Raw genomic sequence first — 23116 nt, 5'->3', positions numbered from 1 at the left:
CATAACTGTGTCTGTCCATTAGGGGGCGCTCCAGTTAGCCTCCTTTAAAAGCTATGAATTTATTAACTTTTTTGCCAAATCTGAATTATTAACCTACCCCACCCCTCCAATTGTGGGGACATTTGAAGGGGTAGGATTTTCCAAAATAATTTTTTAAGGGCTAACCCTCCCGGTGGACGACTCTGCATCATTTCTTCACATTGGTCGGCTCTGAATCGCAGAAGTTTACGTTTAAATGTAAGTAATTACTTTTTGTTTTAGCATGACCATTTTAAAGTTATAAAACCGAAGATGTAGCTCAACACTAACGTAGCTGACCAGCGACTATTGATGATGTCATCGAGTGTAATTGATGTTTTAATTTGAAGACAGTATTTTTTTTTTTACTTTTGGATTGGAGGGCTAAATTTAGGGGTAGGCAGAAGCCGTAGGGGTAGGAGAAGAATTTGATCTATGTGTGGACTCTACGTAAAGGCGTAGCCACATGCACCCGTTTGTTGGGTTGATTTGTACAAACTTGCTAGTGCCATCTCAAGAGACATCATGAAAATGGAACGTAGGATTTTTGTGCAAATTTATCTTGAAGTTTTTGAAAGGCAAATAGAAGTGGCACTGACTTGTGATGTACAGGTGTTGTTGTCGTATGGTGCCTTTACACATATCTTTAGTCATTGGTGAGGTGCGAGTACTGGTCCATCACTGATCACACGTGAATCCTGCACTACACGGAGTGTGCACGCAATAATCGAGCACCCATTGAATAACCAAGGATGCCCCTCCATGCAAACAACACTCTGATTGTCTTGTGTCTTGTAGGGTGGTCTACTATTGATCGAAAGATTGCGGGTTTGATTCCCGCCTTGCCCGCCCATGCGTTGAAGTGTCCTTTGGCAAGACACCTAACCCCGAATTGCCTCCGGTGGAAGGTTGGCGCCAGTGTTGAGCAGCGGAGCCACCACCAGTGTGTGAATGGGCCTTTGACTGTAAATGTGCTTTGGGCCTTCGAAGGAGGGTAGAAATTGCTATACAAGTATACACCATTTACCATATCGACAGTTAGGGCCTCTCTGGATCAAAAAATGAAGTTTTGGGTGTCCCCAACCTCCAGTCCACAAACCGGTACCAGCCCGATACCGGTTTGTGGACCGCACCTAACCTGGTATCCTAACCATAACCCCTGGGGTAGGCAACTCCAGGCCTCAAGTGCCGCCTTCCTTGCTCTGGCATGTTCTTATTGGCTGGACACATCTGAACCAGGTAACCAGTCATGAGTAGGGACTCACGCCCCTGCCATAACCCGTTACCGGACGCGGATCGGTGCTGGTTCTGGATGCGGTACCAGATATGGATCAGGTTAGGGTTAGGGTTCCGGTCTCAAGGTTTAGTCTGCGTTAAAAATGTATGTTTTTAAAGTTTTTAAAATGTAGTTTTATTTTTTCTAATAAATGTTTATCCAGTTCGACCTGTGGTGGTTTCTCTGAGTCCAGCTAAGTAGCCTTGTGTTGCACTTATTGTCTTTTACGATTTCCAGGTGTGAACTTTATTTATTTATTTGAAAAAAAAACTCACATTTTTTTTATAATCTGACTGCTTGTTCTAAATGGCTTCTCTGTTTCGTCCTGCGTTTAGTGTCTTCTGATCTTCTAGACCGGATGCATCTCATTTTAAGTGCTAGTAAGCGACAGATGTTTTTTTTTTTTTTCGTTTACGATGTCCTAGTACATAAAACCTCAGCACTGAAAGTGGGTTTTCTCTCTTTTTCTCCAGTGCTGTAATCCATCACCTACTAAACTTGAATATGTAAGAGGATAAAAAGGTTGTAAGATCTATTTCTGGAGCTCCTGCCAGGGTTTCTAGAGGATGACACAATTTCCTTCAAGTCTGTAAGTGCATTTTTATTCAGCGGCAACCGCGGTTGTAAAATCTTAACAAAACACTGGAGACAACAGTTGCAAGGCAGCGTCAGTGTCTGCTTCCCTCTCTCATGTAAATGCCAGGAGGAAGATATTGAAATGCATGCCCCGCTCTTTTCACACTCCATGACAGCGCCACAGAAATTGGCTCTCTGGATCAGAGTCGTGTCCCATTTCTGCAGATAAAACTTGTAAAACAATTCATTTTAATACGGGGCAGAATCCACAGCTGCTTCAGACCAAGCAGGAATGAATAATTTCAACCCTCTGAGCTTGACCATGACTTAAGGGTGTCCCTAACTAAGGGCTATTTGTTCAAAAACCCCTGGATATGCCCTGCAGTTTCTTATATGTTAATGTTTCCGGGAATTCATTCTTAAATAAAAGGGGGGGACGTCCGCAGGGGGGAAGTGGTGGTTGATCATTTTTCCAGAGACTGTTCAACAGACTGACCCAAACACAGATTTGCCCTGGTTAGGTTTCTTTTGTGTCGTCTCGTCTTCATTTGAATCTGACCTTCCTCTCCCTCAGATTATCTCAATCTCCTGCTCTACTGAGCCATTCTGTGAAGTTCAGCTGTTTACTGGTGGCAGCAGGTCAGGCTGCATGCAGCATGCACATGAAAGGACACTTGTAAAGTACGAGGGGGGGTAAAGTAAGGGGCACGCAGAAATATAATAACATAAAAAAAGGTGAAGGCGAGCAGAAGCACAAGGTCTTCATCTCTCATGTATAGAAATTGGAAACGTCTGGCCAGCCAGGGGTTGCTTATCTCAGAGGGCAGATAGCATCACGAAACAAGCCTGTAATGGCCACATGCTCCACTTGATAATCCCCTCCCTCCCCTCCCCTCTCCGCCCCGCCGCTGTCCGTCCAGAGATACCAGGCCCTGGTCGTAGGGCTTAAAGCTTGGAGAGCAGGGGAGCATTACTGATTCAAAAGAAATGCATTTGGACTCTTTCAGGGTTAACATAATAGCTTCCCTGGCCTGGCCCTTGCCTTGTTTTTGATTGATACTTTTCAATTACAGTCCACTCCTATCCAAGCCGGCCGGCCCTCGCCCCCTCCCCAAACATTCAAAGTGCTTTTTTTTCTCCCTCCAGTCTGTGATAACTTTAAACATTTAGGGGGTACAAGAGCACCAGTAACCCTGTTTAGGCGGCGCAGTAAATTGGTTCCATGTTCAACATAATAGCACTGACAGGCTTTTGCTAGGGAAATCAGTCCGGCAAAGGGACATGCCAACGATAAGACATCCAGCTTTGAAATTCTATTTCTCCGTATCAGAATTAAATCTGGACTTTATATTTCTTTTTTCCGGGGTGCAGGCTTGCTCCGGTCGCTTCCCGGCCTCCACTATTTGATCACAGGGTGACAACTAATACTTACCCCTGAGATCCTTTGCTCCCTCTATTTTCTGCGACTTTGGACTTTATATTTATTCCCCCTGCCTTCTTATTTTTTCACACTGGTTGTCAAATCTCAGATGATTTGTCCGTCCCCAGGATGTAATGCGCTGAAACGCTCTCTAGCATTTTAAGATGCTACTCCGTGCAACACAGACACTGCAGCTGCCATGTACAGTTGAAAAAGAAAACAGCACAAAGCGATTCACTGCAAAGTTTAGTAAATCTAAGGTACGAGACCAAGTCATGCATATGAGGCGCACGGCGCAGTGCCTCTCCAGGTAAACACATCCGTAAGCAGCAGCAGTTCTGCAGTCATTAGCGGAAGGAGCGCTTTCCAGCGGTATCTGGTCTGATCTGATATCCATGCAGCTCACAGTGACAGCACCGGGCCCTGCAGATAATTAATCTGTTTAGCTGAGGGGGCGGAAAACCACCCGCCGCTGGGTCAGATAAGTTTACGGATTTCCACATTTTAAAGTCGTCTAGTCCCTCATTGGCACCAAACTGTGCAATATTCTAATGCCAATAATTACTATTTCCGATTGGATGGTCTCGGATGAGTCTGGTCCAGCTGTTTCATCAAGCATGTGTGTTCGTGTGTGGGACTGCTAGTACAATCCACTTGGCTGCCTCTCTTATGGGGCGACATCCAAAGGAGCTCCTGATTCCCTCCACTGCAGAGGAAACAAACTGTTCTTTGGTTGTTTGGTGAAATGACATATACATACTGTTCAAATTCAAGATAAGTTGAACTTGAATGAGAGGTTTTTAATTGAAGGCTATCTCTGAAGCTATGATCACACCGCCATCGGAAACTTGCATTTAAGCGACTGTTTCCAATGAAACGTTTATGGAAATGCGTTCAGACCTCATCACACCATCACTACAACACTATTTGGGCTCTGCATACAAAACACGTCCATTGAACATTTAAAAATTTGAATTATTTGCAATCACGACCCTTCTTTTCTCTACGTAAATTCTTAAAGTCTCACTCTGATCATCTTTTTACCTATTGTAAAAGCATTCCTACTAGTCAATTAATTTTGATGATGTCATTTTTAGCCAAAATCCCCAAAAACCTATTTCATTTTCAAGGACATAGTGTCTGTAGGGCGACAGGAGTTCATTAAAAATTTGCCTGACTGTTGGTACTTCAGCTGGCATCCTATAGTACCTTTGTTAACTCTGTCCCGCTACCTTAAAGCCCCTAAAAACCCCCCAACTTAAGGTGTGCTGACAAAATGGCGAGCAATATTGGAATCATCCAGACGTAAAGTTTTGAGTTAGCTTCGACGGGAAAAACTAAGACGTTAATGGATCTAGATCTAGATGCATCAGAATGGACTACAAGAGTTTTCCAATGGCATTTTTTTTTCGTGATTCACAAGGATTTGAACAACAAAGTACCCAGGAATGCAATTTTAAGCTTAGTTTTCTTTATACATGTTCTCGATCATAAAAAGATAAATGCCACAAAGACACCAAAAACATGATGTGAGTCTTTGAAGAAAATTATTCTTTAAAGAAAAGATAATCAGAAATATATATATTTAGTTGTTTTCTGCGAACTGTCATGAATTTCCAAAAGAACTTTTAGGTTTTGCTTTAGCAGCTTTCCAAAAAAAAAAAAAACGTGTTTTTTTGACTTTTTTTTTAGGAGAATTATTCAAACGACTGAATGAACCTTGAAGTTGTCCCACTTAAATGTAAAAACATATTTTCCAAGTATTCACATTTTCTGATTAAACAGATTTATTTGGAAGATCCAGCCGTCTTCCATTCTAAATGTTCTCACCGACGGATTTTGGGTAAAAATCTCACCATATATGACTCCATTCATCCTTTCCTTGATACAGATTAGTTGTTCTGATCTCTTTCTAGAAAATAAGCCCCAAAGCATGACATTTCCTCCTCCATACTTCACTGTGGGGATACTATTTTTGGAATGGTAATGAGCATTCTTTCTCCTCCAATCATGGCAAGAGGCTTGACTGTAAAAAGAGAACTGGATTGAGTGACCCCTCCCCCCCAGTACCTGCTTGCTCCAAGAAGCCAAAACCCATAGACTTCTATAGAGAAATAAGCTGCTATTACTCAGTCATTCTGTTGGTCAGAATAACAATTCTTCCTCTGAGACCTTTTTCTTATCACCTTCTTGCTAATCCTGTTTTTTTTTTTTTTTTTTTTTTATATATATATTTTTCCTCTTTGTCTCAAGTTATTCAAGCTTTAAACTGACCAATCAGATGCCTCTGTAAAAGCATGTGGTGCTCCCTAGCCCCACCTCGAATTTTAATTGACGGATTCTCTTGAGCTGCTTTCATGACTGAACAAGCTCACTCATGATTGGCGATAGTAGTTGCCATAGAAACATTGACTCAGACCGACTCAGACTAATCACCATCGACTGGCTCCAACATGGCGACATCCAGATCATGGAAAAATGGTGACTTAATTGGCTTAATTTTGCTGGAGCTGAAGGTTAGGCCTTTCCTATGGGGACATCACAGCTCCTTAGTCCCATTGTCCGTATACAGTCAATGGTTTATCCCAAATAGTTCCAATGTGGTCACATGACCTTCTCCCAATCTACCTCTAAACCTCTCCAGAGACCAGTACATGTCCAGACAGGTCTGGACATGTACTGGTTTAAGAGCCTTTGGATCTCTGTAGAATGTGAATCCACAATGATGTTGTGTGTTACTATAGTAACCTCTATTACTGTGGTCCCAACTCTGCTCAGGTAAATGACCAAAGTGGAGTTCTGGACTGTTTACTCAATCATTTGTGAGATCATACATGAAGTCACATATTTATTTATTTTAATACTGTTCACTGTTAGATAACATAGACTTTGTTTAAATCATCTTTATTTCTCTGAAGCTCCAGGACTAGGCCCATCTCCTTTCTTTTTTTTATCTTTTACTTCTAAGAGGACGCTGTCCTTTCATTTATCTGGTACCTATGTTGGAAACATTAGGGCTTATGTTTAAAGTGTTTTTGTCAGTTCTTAAATATCAAACACTTTTCATCTGACATCAGAGTTACCTTGTCTTTGTCATGACCATCGTTTTTGTTGAGTTAAGAAACATATTTTTATGGGCAAATGTGGAGTTCTATACAAACTGGAGAAGACTTCCCTCTTTAAATGCCTGGAAACTTGAAGACTTTAATTACTATAGCATGCTCAGAGGAGAAATGTACAACAAATTCAAAGATTTTCTTTCATGACTGCAGTAGGAAACAGGTGGGATGTTGCACCTCTTGCAGATGTCAGAGGGTCAGCGGCATCTCCAACCCCGGCCTTTATTTATTCTAAGCATGCAGCAGAGGGGTGGGGTGGGGGGAGAATAAAGGGAGAGCAGGGAGGAAGAGGGGGCGAGGAGCTCCTGGGTCTCCGGCTCTGACATTGTGAGTGTCAGACTCCGATCACTTTAATCAGGGCGAGGATATGCATGATAAAACGGATAAGGGACTTTAATCAAAAAAATTCGCTGGTCTGGAAACGTGACACACTCCGACGAGCACGCCTCACTCACACGCCCTCCTCCGCTTTCCCCGGCCCCCCCAGTGTCACCGCTGCTGCCGCCCCGGTCTGAGCTCCCCATGAATATGCATGGGCCGGCAGAGAGACAGGTCCCACATCAAAACAGACCAGATGAGGAGGACTCCGAAGCTACCACATCTCCATGGAAACACATTGATAAACTGGAGGACACGTGTTAACGTCTTTGACACACATAACACTGATAAAGGGGGGATAGCCCCCCAGTTAAGGACTGATTCAGGCATTAGGGTTAACTCCTCCACTCACACACTTCCTGTTTATCATGTGTTCTCCATGTTCATGCCCTCACTTAGCAGGCGGCGCCGCTGTGCGCTCCACTGCTGCTTAATGATAAATTACACATGTTGGGGATGACACGCCTGCCTCCACATAAAACCCAAATACCTTCATCTGGATAACTTAATGCATTTGGATGCCATGCGGCGCGCACAAGCACATGCACTCTCATTTGTCAGTGGAATGGATGACGTACAGTTCAAAGTTCTTTGAATATCGTTGGGGTGTGATCTTCAGTGTGAACTTCACACTGAAGGATGAAGACTTAAAATGTTTACGTAAATTCTGGTTTATACAAAGAAATACTACATATACTAAATATATAAATACATTGTGAAGTAAAACCTGTTGAATTTAGAGAAAAAAAAAATTGAAAGAAATTTTCAAAATAAAAGCATTAAAGTTTAAGAATGACAATATTTTTTATCAAAATGCAGTAAAAAAAAATAACAATTTTGCTCATATATAAACTACTGTTCAATGTACAAACTTAAATGAACTAAACAAGTAAGCTGATGACTGTTTTCACCCTCAGAGTATTAGTTGATATAGTAACAAACACTATCTCAGATCACAAGATAACTTTAATTTTTCTACATGTACAAACTAAGAAAATAAATTGAAATTGAAGTTCTTTTTTTGTGCTAATATGATTTAACTACTAAAAAAATGTTTATCCAAATATGGATCCAGACACTGCTTTTAAAACACATCAAAAACAGGATAAATAAAAAAAAAAACATCACAAAAATAATGGTGGATCTGTATACCACATGCTCTTTGACATACTGTAATTTTTTGGACGTTTTGGCGATCACTGACAATCGCTGATTCTGACATGGAGAAAGCAGCTTTGCACTGATACGCTACACACTGTTAATGTAAAGTTCTCCATAATATCGCAAAGCTGTTTATATTCAGAATAAAAAACCCAGGAAATGTTTGGAGAGAGCTGTGTACACATAAAGTATATTTATGTAAGAGGGAGCTTGGGTTTTGCATAAAATTAATCATTTATTTACACTATTGCCAAGATTTCAAAATCATGTGTCTGGAAAGTGCCAATTAGATTACGAAGGTTTCGATAAGCAATCGGTTGTTAAAAAAAGCATTAAAAACATAAAAAAAAAATTATGAAAAATGTATAAAATAGAAATCCTAGCACTGAACATTGGGAAATTATGCAATTTACATTTACTGTAAATGTATTTTTGTGTCTGAATAATGAGCTAGTGCTGGTTGGATCAATCCAAAATATCGATATTGGTGATTTTGACCGGTATCGGATTGATACCCAAATACTCAGGATCGCCCAGCCCTAATTAACACCCTTTAGTTCCACAGCTTTAGCTGGAGTGTTGATGTTCTTTGAACTTCAGTAACTATATAAAAAAGTATATTCATTAGATTTCAAGTTAAACAGTAAACAGAACACCTGCAAATCTATGACTTGGTCAAAACAATAATAAAACACATTTTTTTTCAATAAGTAGTTTCTGATAAGATTAATAGACCTAATTTTAACGCATTCTCACTCCCAACTCATCATATATGGACGTGTAATTTGGGCCCCCACTATTGGACATTTTGGGTGTCCCCAACTCGTCGTTTTTTGAAGTGCTGGCTGTTCCCATTGAATCAGGGATCCCCAACCTCCGGACCGTGAACTGGTACCGTTCTGAGGGCTGCTTGTAACGGGGCACAGACAGGTAAAAAAAAAATGCATATGCTAATCAGGGGTTCCCAACCCTCGGATACAGGTACAGGTACCCTAACCTCATCTGGTACCATGTCCCAAGAATTGGGGACCCTACAGCCAATATAAAAAAAAAACAACCAGCACATCAAAATGACTAGTTGGGGTCACCCAAAATGTCAAAAAGTGACTTGGAGGAGGCCTGAATGAAACCATTCCAACATCTTATTAACCAAGTGACTCATATCTCATGTCTTTCACCCTTCTCTGTGAATGTTTGAGTAGAGCATTAGAATAAAGGATCGTTCATATCGGCCGTGTCCGTTCTTTGAAACATGAATGCATCAAAACTCTGTTCCGGCCCGTCCAGATGCTGCGATCCATTCACTTGGACTGCCGCTCACTCCTCCACACATCAAAGCTAATGAGGTCTGTTCAAGTGCCATGGAGGGACTCGTAAGGGAGCGGGGGTTTGTGTGGGGTGAGTGTCGGGGGTGACTACATCACGGCATAATTGCTTCCCGAGCTATGCTAATTAATTAGCACATACATGCATTTGTGAGCGGGTCATACACGCAGAGCCAGATGGTCTGAAGGAAAACACGCATGTGCATGAAGTGCTATCAGGGAACAAATAAATAGTACATAGCAGGCGAAGCTGCTGACATTAGCATAATACATTGGATGGAGCAGTGCAGAGAATAAAGAGCATTAGCACCGTGATGGAGGGGACACTTCACAGACGAATGGATCCTCTGGCACATTTTCAGCACTGATGGCTCGCTGGTTTCCATTAGCTTCTTCTCCTGTCCATCATCTCATTGTGCATGTGTGTTTGTGGGTTTTACTCACTTCATTAGGACGGTATCCAGCTTAAACCATGAGAATGCAGGTCCCGAGGAGAGAACGTTGGATTTACGTTAGACTAAATTTGACCACATAGATCATAAAAATTTATAAATCATTTTTGCTTTGACGTTTTTCTTCTTTTCATCTCAACTTTAAATAACCTCAATGGTGACTTGGCACTTTAAGAATAACCCAAAATCAATTGTCAATCAACGTTTTGACTACAGTAGTTGGATGAATTGCAGTCTCAGAAGATGTACTCAAACTGCTTCCTTTCAACACCTTAGCCTCGTCCCGTTCTTCCTCATTTCTTCAAGTAACCAAAGGAGTGCCCCAGGGCTCAGTTTTAGGCCCCCTTTTATTTTCCATCTACATCAACAATTTGTGTGCAGATCTCCCTAATGCCATGTGCCGTTCATATGCAGATGACACCATCCTATACTGTTGTTCCTCCTCAATTACTCAAGCAGCGTTTGCACTCACTAAAATAGGTCCTAAAGGCAGAAAAAACAAAGCTACCAGAAAATATCCCAGCAATACCAACTGCTCAAGGTAAACCCGTACACTGTGATGAGCTATAAGCACCTTGTTTTTTTTTATTAGATGGTAATCTGACTTTTAAGTCCCATGTCACTAATTTGGTCCGTAAACTGAGGGTAAAGTTCGGATTCTATTAGAGAAATAAATCCTGTTTTTCTCTTCAAGATCCTAAACTTCTAATATCTGCAATATTCTTACCTCAGCTGGATTACTGTGATATTCTGTATATGAATGCTTAAAAAATGATGTGTCTTGTCTGTGAAGACTCACGAAACACTAGCTGACCACTGCTATTTTCGCAGAGAAAGTGTTTGTGTTAGCCTGGGGGCGGAGCAGACTCTTCTTGGAGGGGGCGGTTCTCAGAAATCCATGAATTGACCAAAGTATCACTTTGTGGTTCTTTAAAGGGAGGACTGAACAGTTTAATACACTTAAAAGCTCAAAAAGTTGATTTTTGATGGTATGGCTCCTTTAAAACAAATGGTGTTTTTATTTTCTTAAGATTCAGCTTTTGCAGTGTAGAGAACATTTAATTCTCTTATTTTAAGGCCTTCTGTTTTTTTACTTGTCCAGTTTACTTGTTCTACAGTTTAATTTATAGTGCAGCAAGACAGTAAACTAAAAGCTTTTCACTAGAAACTGGAAATATTTGGTGTTCTTAGTCTTACAAGTAGTAGATTTAGGTTGTAATTTCATTTTGTAAAACAGTTTGATTTAAAAAAATAAATATATGATATTGTTTGAAAAAAAAAAACATCTAGAGTTTAAAAAAAAAGATTATGTGGAGTTTGTGAACTTTAGCAGGGTTTTTGTCATGCTCTGTTTTGAGTTGTCCCATAGTCACACCAGTTTCAGGTTCAGTCTATTTAAGTGTCTGGTTCTCAGTCTTTGGTTGTCAGGTCATCTGATATGCTCAGTTTTGTCACTACTTTTGTTGTTAACTTGATTTATCTATTTATTTATTTTTTTTGGTCATGTTTCAATTTATATATTCTGCCACCAGGCCTGATGTCCTGCATTTGGGGTTTTTCACCACCAGTTTCTGACAATTTAAGACATCTGGGGGAACATCCAGTTTTACATTGACAAAAAAGCTCCAATACAGGCGTGTCAAACTCAATCGCACAGAGGTGCTAAAATCCAAGATCGTGGGCCGAACAGGATGAACAGGATCTGGCCCCTGGGCCTCGACTTTGACACACGTGCTCTAAGTTCAAGTTCAAATTCAAACAACTTTATTTATCCCCAAGGGGCAATTCTATTCTAATATGAAGCAACAATGTTACCTAACACATAGTTGTTTTTTTTTTTTTTTAATGGCTTTAAAAAGTCCAGAAGTTATTCAAAACAAAGTAAATAAATGCAGCTCAAGCTGTTACTGCTGTCAGTTAACTGCCTCTGTCGGCCTCTAAATTTGGCCCCAATCACCACCCCCCCCACCCACTACCACTATCTACTGTTTAACTGAGGATCTGCATTGTTTGTTTTTGTTGCATTTTCTTTTTTTTTCTTTTAAGATAGTGAGATAATGAAAATTGTGTTTGTCAAAGGTCTTTGCAATATCATCTCACTCCAGTGCGGTTATCTCTAGAGATTTATGAAGAGAAGATACGCCACGAGTCCCGTTTCCGTTTCCACCCGAAACGGCATTAAATGAGCAAAGGTCAGCGAGGCTTTTTCAAAGGACTTTAATTCTGCTGATGTTGTTATGACAAAGACTCCTAATGAAGAGGGGAGGGAGAAAGCACACCTCTGATACCATCAGTACACTCACCCTCCCGTCACACTGACGCTATTATTCAGCTCCTCATCAGTCTGTTCATTTCAAACAGGTCGCTGACTGAGGATTAGCTATCACAGGATGCTAAATGATCAAATAATGAGCAGTGATGGGATTTTATGTCCCGTAAATGTTTCAGGCAGTGGACAGGTAAAGCAGTGAACCTGAAGTTATTGAACCCTAAAGCTACATACACACCGGATATGAAATCTAATCTGGCGTTCTTAAATATGCTTTTAGCATATTGTGTTCACACTGGACTGTTTTTACCCAATATTAGTGCATGTACTCACAATTGGAAGAGGTACTGATAGTACTGCCTCTACCAAATCAGAGTCCCTGATTGGTCAAACTTAACTTTTAACAGGAATTAAATTGACAGTGCATTTTGTATGCAAAATCCGAAAAATTTATTAAAAAACTTGCATAGCAATGTGTGAGCAGGAGAGTTTTGAACACAGAGGCCCGAAATGTGCATAATATACATGTGTTTATATAGACTTTTTCATTGGAAGTGTTAGCTTGAACGTGCATTTCCGAGCTCAGTGTGAACGTAGAATAACTTCTTATAAAAAAAAGTTTCTCATATCTTCAATAACTTGCCTCTTTAAGCCTCCAAATTATGCAGAAAATATATTGTTTTCAAAACTTTTGTTTTTGAAACCTCATTTTGTTTGAAAAAACACAAAATGTTCGGTCAGGCAAAAAGAAAACATGAACGAAGATGTAACCAAGACTGGATTATTTCCAACACACAAATTAATGAATCATAAACATGCAGAAAAAAATGGCATAAATCAAGACAAGGTAATTCTGAAAACTCAGGGAGAATTCCTTAAATAAATGTCAAATTAGCAAATTACAGGCAGCTGTGACTGCTCAACAGGGCCCTCAGGTAAATGGGCGGAGCCACAGCATGCCCACACAGAAATTCCCTCCTTGCTCCCCAACTACTACAGAACTATAAGTGACCTGAATTTTAAAAGTACTTCAGACACCATGTTCAGTTCCTTTTTAAAAAATATGACATCACCAATGTCACTAACCTATTAAATAGAAGCATTTTACAAAGACTTTTTATGAATCCATTGTGTTCTGATGATGAAAAAATTTAATTAAGTTAAATTAATCATTTTTGGTGAAAACACAATGCATTGTCGTCTATATTTGCCAGTCTAGTGGGCATAGATGCACACCGGCTTTTTGCAGAGACTTTGAGAAATTTCTAGGGCACTGGATGTTGGAATTGTAGATTCGGACAGCACTACAAAATGGTGAACAAACTATTTTTAGTGAGTAATGAAGGAATTCGGACACAATTCAAGTTAAGGCAAGTTTTTGTACTACAGAAACCAAACAAGCAGGTCATAGCATGCATTACTTCTTCATAGGCCAAAACAAATTCATTAATTTCAACACAAAGTAGGTAAAAGATCGTTAAACAAGTCGCATTTTACCCTGAAAAATAAAGAGAAGATTGAACTTACAGTTCTATACTATTACTGTTAAAGTACTGTACTGTACAGTACTGTTACAATTAGGGCTGGGTATCACCAATAATTTCCAGAATTGATTCAATTCATTTCAATTTTGAGTTTGCACAGTTTACACATCTATTTAGAAATACATAAAAATCGATATATGTTTTGGAGATATTCATATTAATCTAATATAGTTAACATAGTGTAATTTGTTATTGAAATTATAATGAAATTGTTAACACCACACAATGTAACATGGATTCCCAAACAGAGAAGCTCCAACAATTGTTCTGCCTCTCCTGGAGGGCGTTTCAGTTTGGCCACTAGGTGGCGATCGTACTATAGCATTACACCTTATTCCAGAAGAAGAAGAAAGTATGAGCTTAAAAAATGCTTTAGACCACAAATGGTTACCTTAAAAATACTTCATTGAGTGAGTTGGGAAAAGTCCTGCCTGAGAGTTTATGAAGATGTTCATTTAGTTTATATACGTGTATATCTATATCCTATCACATGTTAGCATCAAACTAGTGGACTTTAGCAATATGGGTTAGATTAATCTCTACATTTATTAATCGACTATTGATCTATTAAGGTTAGATTGATCAATCAATTTTATCAACCCAGCCCTAGTCACAATTAATCAAATTTTTGTACTTTATGAGATTTAACTCAGTGATGATTTAACACAGTGATCATCCTTACACAGTTAAATGAACAGAATTAGCACAGTAGCTCCTTTTAGTTTAGTTTCTGATTGTCAATTCATCAATTGTTGTTATCCTTCTGGTATTTTTTACTTTTTTATGCTCAAAATTGACTAGATATCTTTAATTCTTTTTTTCCCCACATGTTCTGAAACCGTAAGGTTATAAAACTTCTAACATCTTTAGTTTTTTGTCTTCAAGTGTTTCTTTGAAAAAACACAGTTCGTTATAACTAGGATATATTCCTTCCTTTTAATTTAACTAATTAAGAAAGTGCCATTTGACAAATAAGTTAAGGTAATATTCAAAGAAAATTTGACAAAAGTTGACTAAACTTTGCAATAATGACAAAAACCATTGCGTCAACAGTTCGTTTTAACAGCCTTATTTGCAACCATTCAAGGGAAGACTCCCATAAATATATGAACAAAACTTGCGTCTCTAAAAAGAATGAATTATCCTACTGAGATTTAAAAACTTCTCTTAAAGTTTATTGTCAAAGTTTGCAGGGTCTATTTTACCTTTGAGGAGGGTGAATCATCAATTGGTTTGAGTGCAGCTCTCCCTAAATACAAACCATAATTGTACACTTAGGGGTGTGGCAAATGGTGAGACTTGGCTTCATGTTGTGTTGTGTTAATTGTGTTGCTTACAACCATGAAAGCATCCATCCATTGTCATGTTTGAACACTCCTCCTTCATGTAAGAGCGTCCTCCTGAGAGGATCCTGCGTTGGGTCGACACTCTGCTGTCTGAAGGCCAGACAATCTTTGAAGCTGGGTACGTTATGACGCGTCCAACCTGTCGGAGGAAAAAAAAAGCCCACTCCTGCTGCCCCCGTGGACGATAATCTCAGTCTCTTCAATTTGCGCGCTTCTTCCAATTATGACAACGGGAGCAGTGAGTATTCTATCATCTACACGCAGACGCCGAGATGGCCGGGGACTCAACTTACAATTAAGCGCTAATCCTTAACAGGCGTGTTCAATATGGCAATTTAATTTGCCCTCAAATGTTTCCTTTTACTTTCTCCAAATCTTTGCAGTCCCAGGTGTCAGACCAACTTTCAAAGAATATCAATAGTTTACTGAGTATTAATTTAACACCAGCAATAATAAGTTTTTTTTTTTTTTTTGGGTGGGAAATGGTTTTGAAGGATTTGTTTTTTTTTTATCCACTGTGGAGATTAGGAGGAAAATAATGAATTTGAGAGCAAAAGTGAGAAAAGGCATTAATGAGAGCCTGAGGAAGATCACTTGAAAAACAGATAAAAGGCCCTCTGCAGTGCAGACTGTAATTTCACTTTAGTTCGGAGTCTTTCTGAAATGTTTAAACACGAGGCAAACTAAAGTGTTCAGAGTTAAAAAGCTTCTTTACTTCATCTTAAATTCTAGTTTTGATAGTTTCATATTCAAGGGGAGTCAAATTTGCGTCTGCCGCCTCTCTTTTAACCCGCATCCGATTTACGGTTTATAGCCTTGACATGGCAGAGCAGCCGCCAAAGTTGTTCTGAAATTCATTCGTTGCCACATCATGGAAAACATGGATGATGTTGTGCGAGCAGCTTGGGTTTACAGGTTCTGGAGAGCACATCTGTGTCTGGTTTCGCCAGATCATTCAGAGTCCAAGTGTGGTGTACTTCACTCGTGCAGTAGAGGGCCGTTTTAAACGTTTATTCCATCTGTCAGTGGCCCAGTTTGAGCATTAACCCGACATAAAAAAAAATGAAACTGGAGGATCTTTTTATCATTGTCTCGATGAAAATAAGAAAACATCATGAACCTATAAAGCTACAGCGATTGTGCGCGCTACAATGGCAGCTAGCGCCTAGCATAGTGAGCTCCGCTGCCCAAGAATCCACAGCCTGAGCAGTGGACCTCGCTAGTTCTGTTGGGCAACTGGGCAGCGGCGATTGCTGTTAGCTCTGATTTAGCCTGGGGAGCGGAGCTCGCTAAGCTGTTCACCAGGTAGCTGGCTAGCATAGCCGTTGATCCAGATCCATGGGCCTTGTGATAGCCTGGCGATCTGTCAAGGGTGTATCCTGCCATTGCCCAACAGTAACTGTGGCAACTCTGCGGCCCATCCTTACATCGAGCAGCCACATTGAATTTTTGTACCCTTTGATTTAGTAATTGAAAACGTCACATGCCCAAAGGTGAGTCCCTGGTTGGTTGACATACTACATCAACATCATGCCCGAAGCCCAAATCGCGCTGCATCAGATCGAGTCTTTACATTGACTTAACATTGAAACCTGACGCCTCCACCGCACCGGCTGGGTGTAAATGCACCTTAACCCTTGTTCTCTTATGGGGTCCAGATGACCCAGGCCTTACATTGACGTGTTATCCATCCTATGTCAAAAGTGGATGAAGATGGACAAGATCTCATGTCAGCAAAGGACACCATGAAAATCAAAAATCATTAAGAAAAGTTCAGCGCGCTGTCTCATGGGGTCCAGATGACCCTCCTCCCAACCTCAACATACCCCTACCATAAGTATACTTTAAAGTATATGTTTTAAATTAAACTTAAGTATTTCCCCAAGTACACAAAGTATACTAGTATATGAAAATCTGATATTAAGTCCTGAACCGTATATTGATAATTTATGTAGAGAAAATGGTATGGTCGTGTTGGGATTATATAAGTTCGCTTCCTTCCACTCCCTTTCAAGCAATCTACTTGTGATTCATTAAGTGATATGCTATGTCATGTATTATGACCTGATTGCTTGAAATAAACCATTTTTTTCATTCATGCATTCATTCATTCATACTGGGAGTTTACCAAGGAGTATACTTCTTGGGACTAAATTGGCTCACTTTGTTTAAAAAAGTATACTTAGAAGTATACTTATTTTTGGCAAAGGTACCTAAGTTAGCACAAGGGATAAAACAAAACTTCAATACCCTTGTTCTATCCTAGGTATGTTGATGTTGGGAGTCCAGATGACCCCACAACAGTTTTTGATTTTCACTGGTGCCCATGGCACACATGAAATCCACGTTCGTCCACATTTGTCAAGGGAGGGATAACACGTCAATGTAAGGCTGGGGTTATCTGGACCCCATATGAATACACAAGAGATATGGAACACAGTTGAAACAAAGGTTTGGACAGTTTGTCCAAAATTACAATAATTTTTAAAAAACTGTTGGTCTTAATGGAAAACACCAAAACAAAACCCAAAGAAAGAAGTTGCAAATTAGTAAAGTGATGTTTTCAAATGTTGAAAGTAAAAGTGAAACTTTGAAATGATGATATAACTCAACACTGTCAACGAAATCTCATCTATTACTGACAGGCATCTTGTCCCCCAGAGATATGGGCGCTCCTTCCGCTCACACCACAGCGCCCCAACCCCCCCACCCTGGTCTGTCACTGGCACCCGACCCAACACACCAGAAGGCACCTGAAGACTCGCAGACTGAGAGCCCTGCGAGCCTTGAAGTCACTGACCCATTCCAAACTCACCCCCTGAACCGAGGCTTGGCACTCCGGGGAGGGAGGGGGGGGTGAGAAGGAGCAGGGTGGGGGCATGAAAGCGAGCGCGGTGCTAGGAGGCCTGGCGCTGGCTGGAGCGCCTGGGCTTTTGCGGGCAGGCCTGAGTGAACACGTCAGGTCGATTTATGTGACGCCTGACCCCCCCAGCCGACCCCGGGCTGGACTCCACCTGTCCTTCATCCAAGCAGCCCTCATTCCTCCGCTCCGCATGGCCTAAACGGCTGCCAGAACACTGAAGGAGGAGCAGGAAGAAACGGATGGAGGAGTGGAAGGTGAAGTTAGGTCAGCGATTAATGAAGTTCGAAAGACCGGAAGATCAGACGACCAGTTATTGGAGCAGAGAGATGACCAGGTGTAATTTCTGCTTATCTCAACCTTTCACAGACAAATCTTTTTACCAGCTTCTTAGTATGGATTTACTTAAGCAGAATTAATCACTTCTGGTTGATACATAAAGACCTAATTTTAAAACACTTCATGTTTATGGTCATGGAACGATCAATCATCGACTCGTCTTTTTTCAGATTTATCGGACTCTCATTGGTGCTGGATTTACACTGGTCCGTCTTCATTGCATTGTGAGTCCGCCTCATGACCATCAGTTTACATTGTCTTCATTGCGTCTCTGGTCCGTTCCCTCCTCCACTCAAGCTTCCAGAGGAGTGGTTTGTCTTGCTCTTGTCAGTCAGGCCTCATGTCCTCTCCCCCCTAACTAAGTCCTTGTAAAATTCAATGTTTTTGTACTTCCAAAATTAAACTTTCGTCATCTGTGTCAAAAATTGACAGTGTTATCAGACCCGCGTTATTGCATAGGCACTAGGGATGAGTATCGTTAAGATTTCATCAATACTACTCTTCTTTGATACTGCTTAGCGATCCGGTATTCTTATCAATACCTTTCTGTGTGAAAACAAGGAGGGAGAAGGCAAACAACAAACTACATAAATGAAAACCTTTTACTTTGTCTAAAAAATTAGAAAAAAAATATTAATGTCCTTTGCAACACTGCTTCATCCTGCTTCATTTCGAAGTTGACAACTGTACAAGATTAAAAAGGTGCTGAAATGGGCAAAGACATGAAAAAAGAATCCATTGATCACCAATGTCTTCAATTTTCTCTTCTGAGCACTGCCCATTTCAGTCAAAGTCTCCTCTACTGCCTTGGCAACATTGTGGAAATTTTAGAGAACTGGAGCTTAGAAGGTGTGTAACAGTGTGGAACCCAAATTCCTTTATCACTTGTGTTTCCCTTATGTCAAGCTGTCAGACTTAGGACAGATTGATCAAATTCAGCCATAAAAGCTCAGTGACCTCGCCCCACACATTCCATAAGTGACAACAATGGAGATTTTATAAACTCCAGAGTTTGCTCATTGAGGAAAACATCTTAATATATTCGGAGAACATTTTTTATTGGAATAACTTCCAGTCATGTTCAGTACAAAAAATGTTAAGTTAGGGATGAGAGTATAGCATGCATATTTACAGTTTACAGACATAAAGATTACCTATACCAAGAATTTCATTTGCAAAATTAAAAAAAAAAAATATGATTATGTTTTATGAGTTTAGATCTAAACCCTCATTGTGTCTTTTGGTGAGTTTCCTCCTGGAACTCAGAACAAACAGTCCAAACTGGCTCCCCCTTGGGTGGGGGGTAGGCCCCGCCCTCCCAGCAGGAAGGGTGATTGGGTTGTCTGGGCGTTCCAGCATCTGCCCAAGTGGAAAGAGCTGAAATGAAGGAGCTCATTGGCTATCGATAGCCAATTACCTGATGAGAATGTGAGGCTCCAACTCCCAGCCTGCGGTCTACAGGAGCCTCTTTGAGGTCTGATGATGGTTGTTTTCAGCAGGATTATGGTCAATGTAATTATGTCCATCGATGGTCGGCTGCAGAATGATTCAGAGTCACGCTGTGAGCTCCTTAGTAGTAGAAGGACTTCGTTTAAAAGCTTTGATTGTTTCAAATTGACATGGTAATCTGCTCCATCTGTAGAAGAATTTTCTGACACATTTTTCATGAACTACATGGTGTGATATTACATTTATGGCAAATGCTCCCTTGAAATATGTATTTATGGATTGAATAGTTTTAAGAAGTGATTCAATATTCTGATTGTATTGTACAATTTATTGTAAAGGTTCAAATCGTAAGGTTTCTACAAGTTTTGTGTGTGTGGCCCATTTTGGTAATCCACCTCATAATAAGAGAAATAAATAACTCATAATCTGGACGGAAACATTGTTTAGTCTTTATGGAAAATAAATGTATGCACTTCTTAAAGCAGAACTTTTTGAAGATTTGTTTGGACTTTTGGAGAGTCAACACTGTAGCATCTGTTCTTATTTTACCACCATTTGCACCAATGGGTTGATGTCCATAAGGGAAAATGCAAACTCAGAGAAATGCTAGGTTCATGTAGTGTTTGAATTATTGGAAAAATACCTGTCCAATACACATGAACGTCAGAAAATCACCCAATCCTAGCCAACAGAGCCAAGAGGGCCCCACATGGCTGTTTCTAGTCCTTCTTTGTCTTGTATTGTTGGGATGAACATGAACTTGCATAACTTTATGTTGTATCTTTGTCTAATTTTTATACTATATTGACAGAGGATGAGAGCTTTGTGTACAAGCAAGATTGTTTTGTCTTTATTTTGTCTTTTAATTTTGTTTTGTGTTTTTTTTTTTTTTTTTTGTAGTGTTTTGGGTTTGGACCCACTTGAAAATTAGATTTTGCATCTCAAGGGGCATTCCATTATTAAATAAATGAAATAAATGAAAAGCCAGCAGAAAATGAGGGCCACAAATGGGTTTATGAACAGTTTCCGTGGTGGCCCTTTTTGTGTTTTCTCACACTGACTTCAGTGGACAGCAGCCCCTGATGGACAGCAGAGCTCGCTAGCTCAATACAGCGGAGCTTACTAGCTCAATACAATGGAGCTTGCTAGCTTGCTACAGATGAGATTGCTAGCTTGCTACAGAAGAGCTTGCTAGCTCAATATAGCGGAGCTTGCTAGCTTGCTATAGAGGAGCTCGCTCGCATGCTACAGTGGAGCTCGCTAGCTCAATACAGCGGAGCTCGCTAGCTCAATACAGCAGAGCTCGCTATCTTGCTACAGTGGAGCTTGCTAGCTCAATACAATGGAGTTTGCCAGCTTGCTACAGAGAAGCTCACTAGCTTGCTACAGATGAGATTGCTAACTTGCTACAGTGGAGCTTGCTAGCTCAATACAATGGAGTTTGCTAGCTTGCTACAGAGAAGCTCACTAGCTTGCTACAGAGGAGCTCGCTAGCATGCTACAGTGGAGCTCGTTAGCTCAATACAGCGGAGCTCGATAGCTTGCTAGCTCAATACAATGGAGCTCGCTAGCTTGCTACAGAGAAGCTCACTAGCTTGCTACAGATGAGATTGCTAGCTTGCTACAGTGGAGCTTGCTAGCTCAATACAATGGAGCTCGCTAGCTTGCTACAGAAGAGCTTGCTAGCTCAATATAGCGGAGCTTGCTAGCTTGCTACAGAGGAACTCGCTAGCTTGCTACAGTGGAGTTTGCTAGCTCAATACAGAGGAGCTAGCTACAGCAGAGCTTTCTAGCATGCCACAGCGGAGCTCAATAGCATGCTATAGTGGAGCTGTCTAGCATGCTTCAGTGGAGCTCTCTAGCTTGCTACAGAAGAGCTCACTAGCACGCTACGCTGTTCACCAGGCGGCTGGTCAGCGTAGCGAGCCAACCCGCTGAGTGTCAATGTTGGCAAACACATGTGGGGCCACCACGAAACTGTGGACAAAACCAATCGGGTCCCATATTTTCTTCCCACTTCAAAACCCTATGGGGCCCACTTAGCCTTACTGGCTGGGATGTTCCAACACCACATGAGGAAAGGTCAATGCTGGTTTACAGAAACTCTGCCTCATCTGCTGCTGATTACCTGGATCAGGTGTGTTTGGGCAATACACGGCTTTAATGGCAGGTTGATTGGAAAACATGTAGGACACTGGCCCTCGAGGACTGAATTTGGACACTCCTGATCTATGGGGACACACCAGAATTAAGGGTGAAACAAAACATTAATGAGGATTATTATAATTTATTTTAGTTTGGCAGGCCCCATATGGCCCCCCAGGCTGTAGTTTTCCCACTACTGGTTTAAACTAAAGATCATGAGCAATGACAGAACTTTCAATCTTCTAAACTTTGTGTTGATTCATGTTTCATGCTTAGAGTTTTGTGAAAACATTTAGAAATCTTTAAATGTGTAAAAATATGTTTTAACAAAGTCTAGTTGCTGATGTTGGATTTTGTTGCATTTTCTGTGTGTAAAATAACTCAAAAAAACAACAAAGAAGAAAAAATGTAAAATTTTCCTCAATGTAAAAATTCCATTTGAATAACCCAAGCCAAGCAGAAACTTTACATAATTCAGATAAAACAGCCGTTTGAGGTTTATCAATCTGCACACTTCCTTTGTGACATTTTCTGATCTGCTCCATTCATTATTGAGAATCACAGGGACTTTCCCTTTCAGGAGTCTGAAGGTAAACTTCATTGAAGGGGGCGACATGCGTGGCCTCCAGGCTTTCACTGTAATTATGAACACACAGTTTTTTTTCCTCCATGCTCTCAGATCCAGGTCGGTTCTGACAACCTTACACCCCCGCCCCTCCTTCATCTGCCATATACAGGTCACAGACGGCAGCCCAGCACCCTGAGGTGTCCTGTAAATGTGCCTGTGGAGTGATGGGCGGGCGTCCCTCGATGCCACATTCATTTGCACATCAAGAAGACATGGAGGGAAGATCTGACCCAATTAACGCTAAGGAAAACAGATGAAATGAAGGCTGCTGCTTTACTCCTGGACATCCAGCACAGCTTCAAGTGTTTATGTGGGAATGATGAGGAGGCTGTAGAGGAAAAGCAGCATCCGCTTGGTAGCAGAAGGTGAGGAGGGCAGGAGGAGCTGCTGGTTCTGGGGAACTCCCTCCAGGTGTTACTGATCGATGATGAGGCTCAATCTGGCTCACTAATAAAGACCAAGGAAGTTAAGCTTCAATTTTTTGGAATTGTAAGATCTGTAAAAGTTAAATATATTTCCTGACCGTCTTTCTGCTAGTTAAGTGAGATTTTCTAAATAAACTTTTTCAATTGTTTTTAGTTGTGATTTTTTTTTTGCTTTGAAATTTTGTTTCAATAATACGCAGCTGTGTCTTTTCAGTTCCCTTGAGGCTGAAACAAAAACCTTAAGGGGCGTCATGAAAATGACGTGCGTGTGGTAAGTGTGTCGTGTAGTGTTTTTACAGATAATGTCATTTGGACGCACTTGTGATGTATGGGTAATGCTGCGTACCTGCATCTGGGAGTTCCCCCTGACCATCCAAAGCCTGTTT

General features: G+C 40.7%; 1 long non-coding RNA gene across 2 annotated transcripts; it reads left to right on the top strand.

Annotated features, from left to right (window-relative positions):
• The first annotated feature begins 1395 nt into the window (after nt 1-1395).
• Nucleotides 1396-20305, top strand: LOC118598021. Of its 2 annotated transcripts, none has more exons than XR_004947062.1 (2): nt 1396-1883; nt 17546-20305. It is a non-coding gene; the product is annotated as an uncharacterized LOC118598021 (long non-coding RNA). The 2 variants fall into 2 exon arrangements; XR_004947061.1 differs by having other exon boundaries at nt 17530-20305.
• The last annotated feature ends 2811 nt before the right edge of the window (nt 20306-23116 follow it).

This window comes from Oryzias melastigma, linkage group LG22, assembly GCF_002922805.2.
Source record: "Oryzias melastigma strain HK-1 linkage group LG22, ASM292280v2, whole genome shotgun sequence".
NCBI classification, from domain to species: Eukaryota; Metazoa; Chordata; class Actinopteri; order Beloniformes; family Adrianichthyidae; genus Oryzias; species Oryzias melastigma.
The sequence above is the reverse complement of the archived record's forward strand: the minus strand, read 5'-3'. Positions and strand labels throughout refer to the sequence as shown.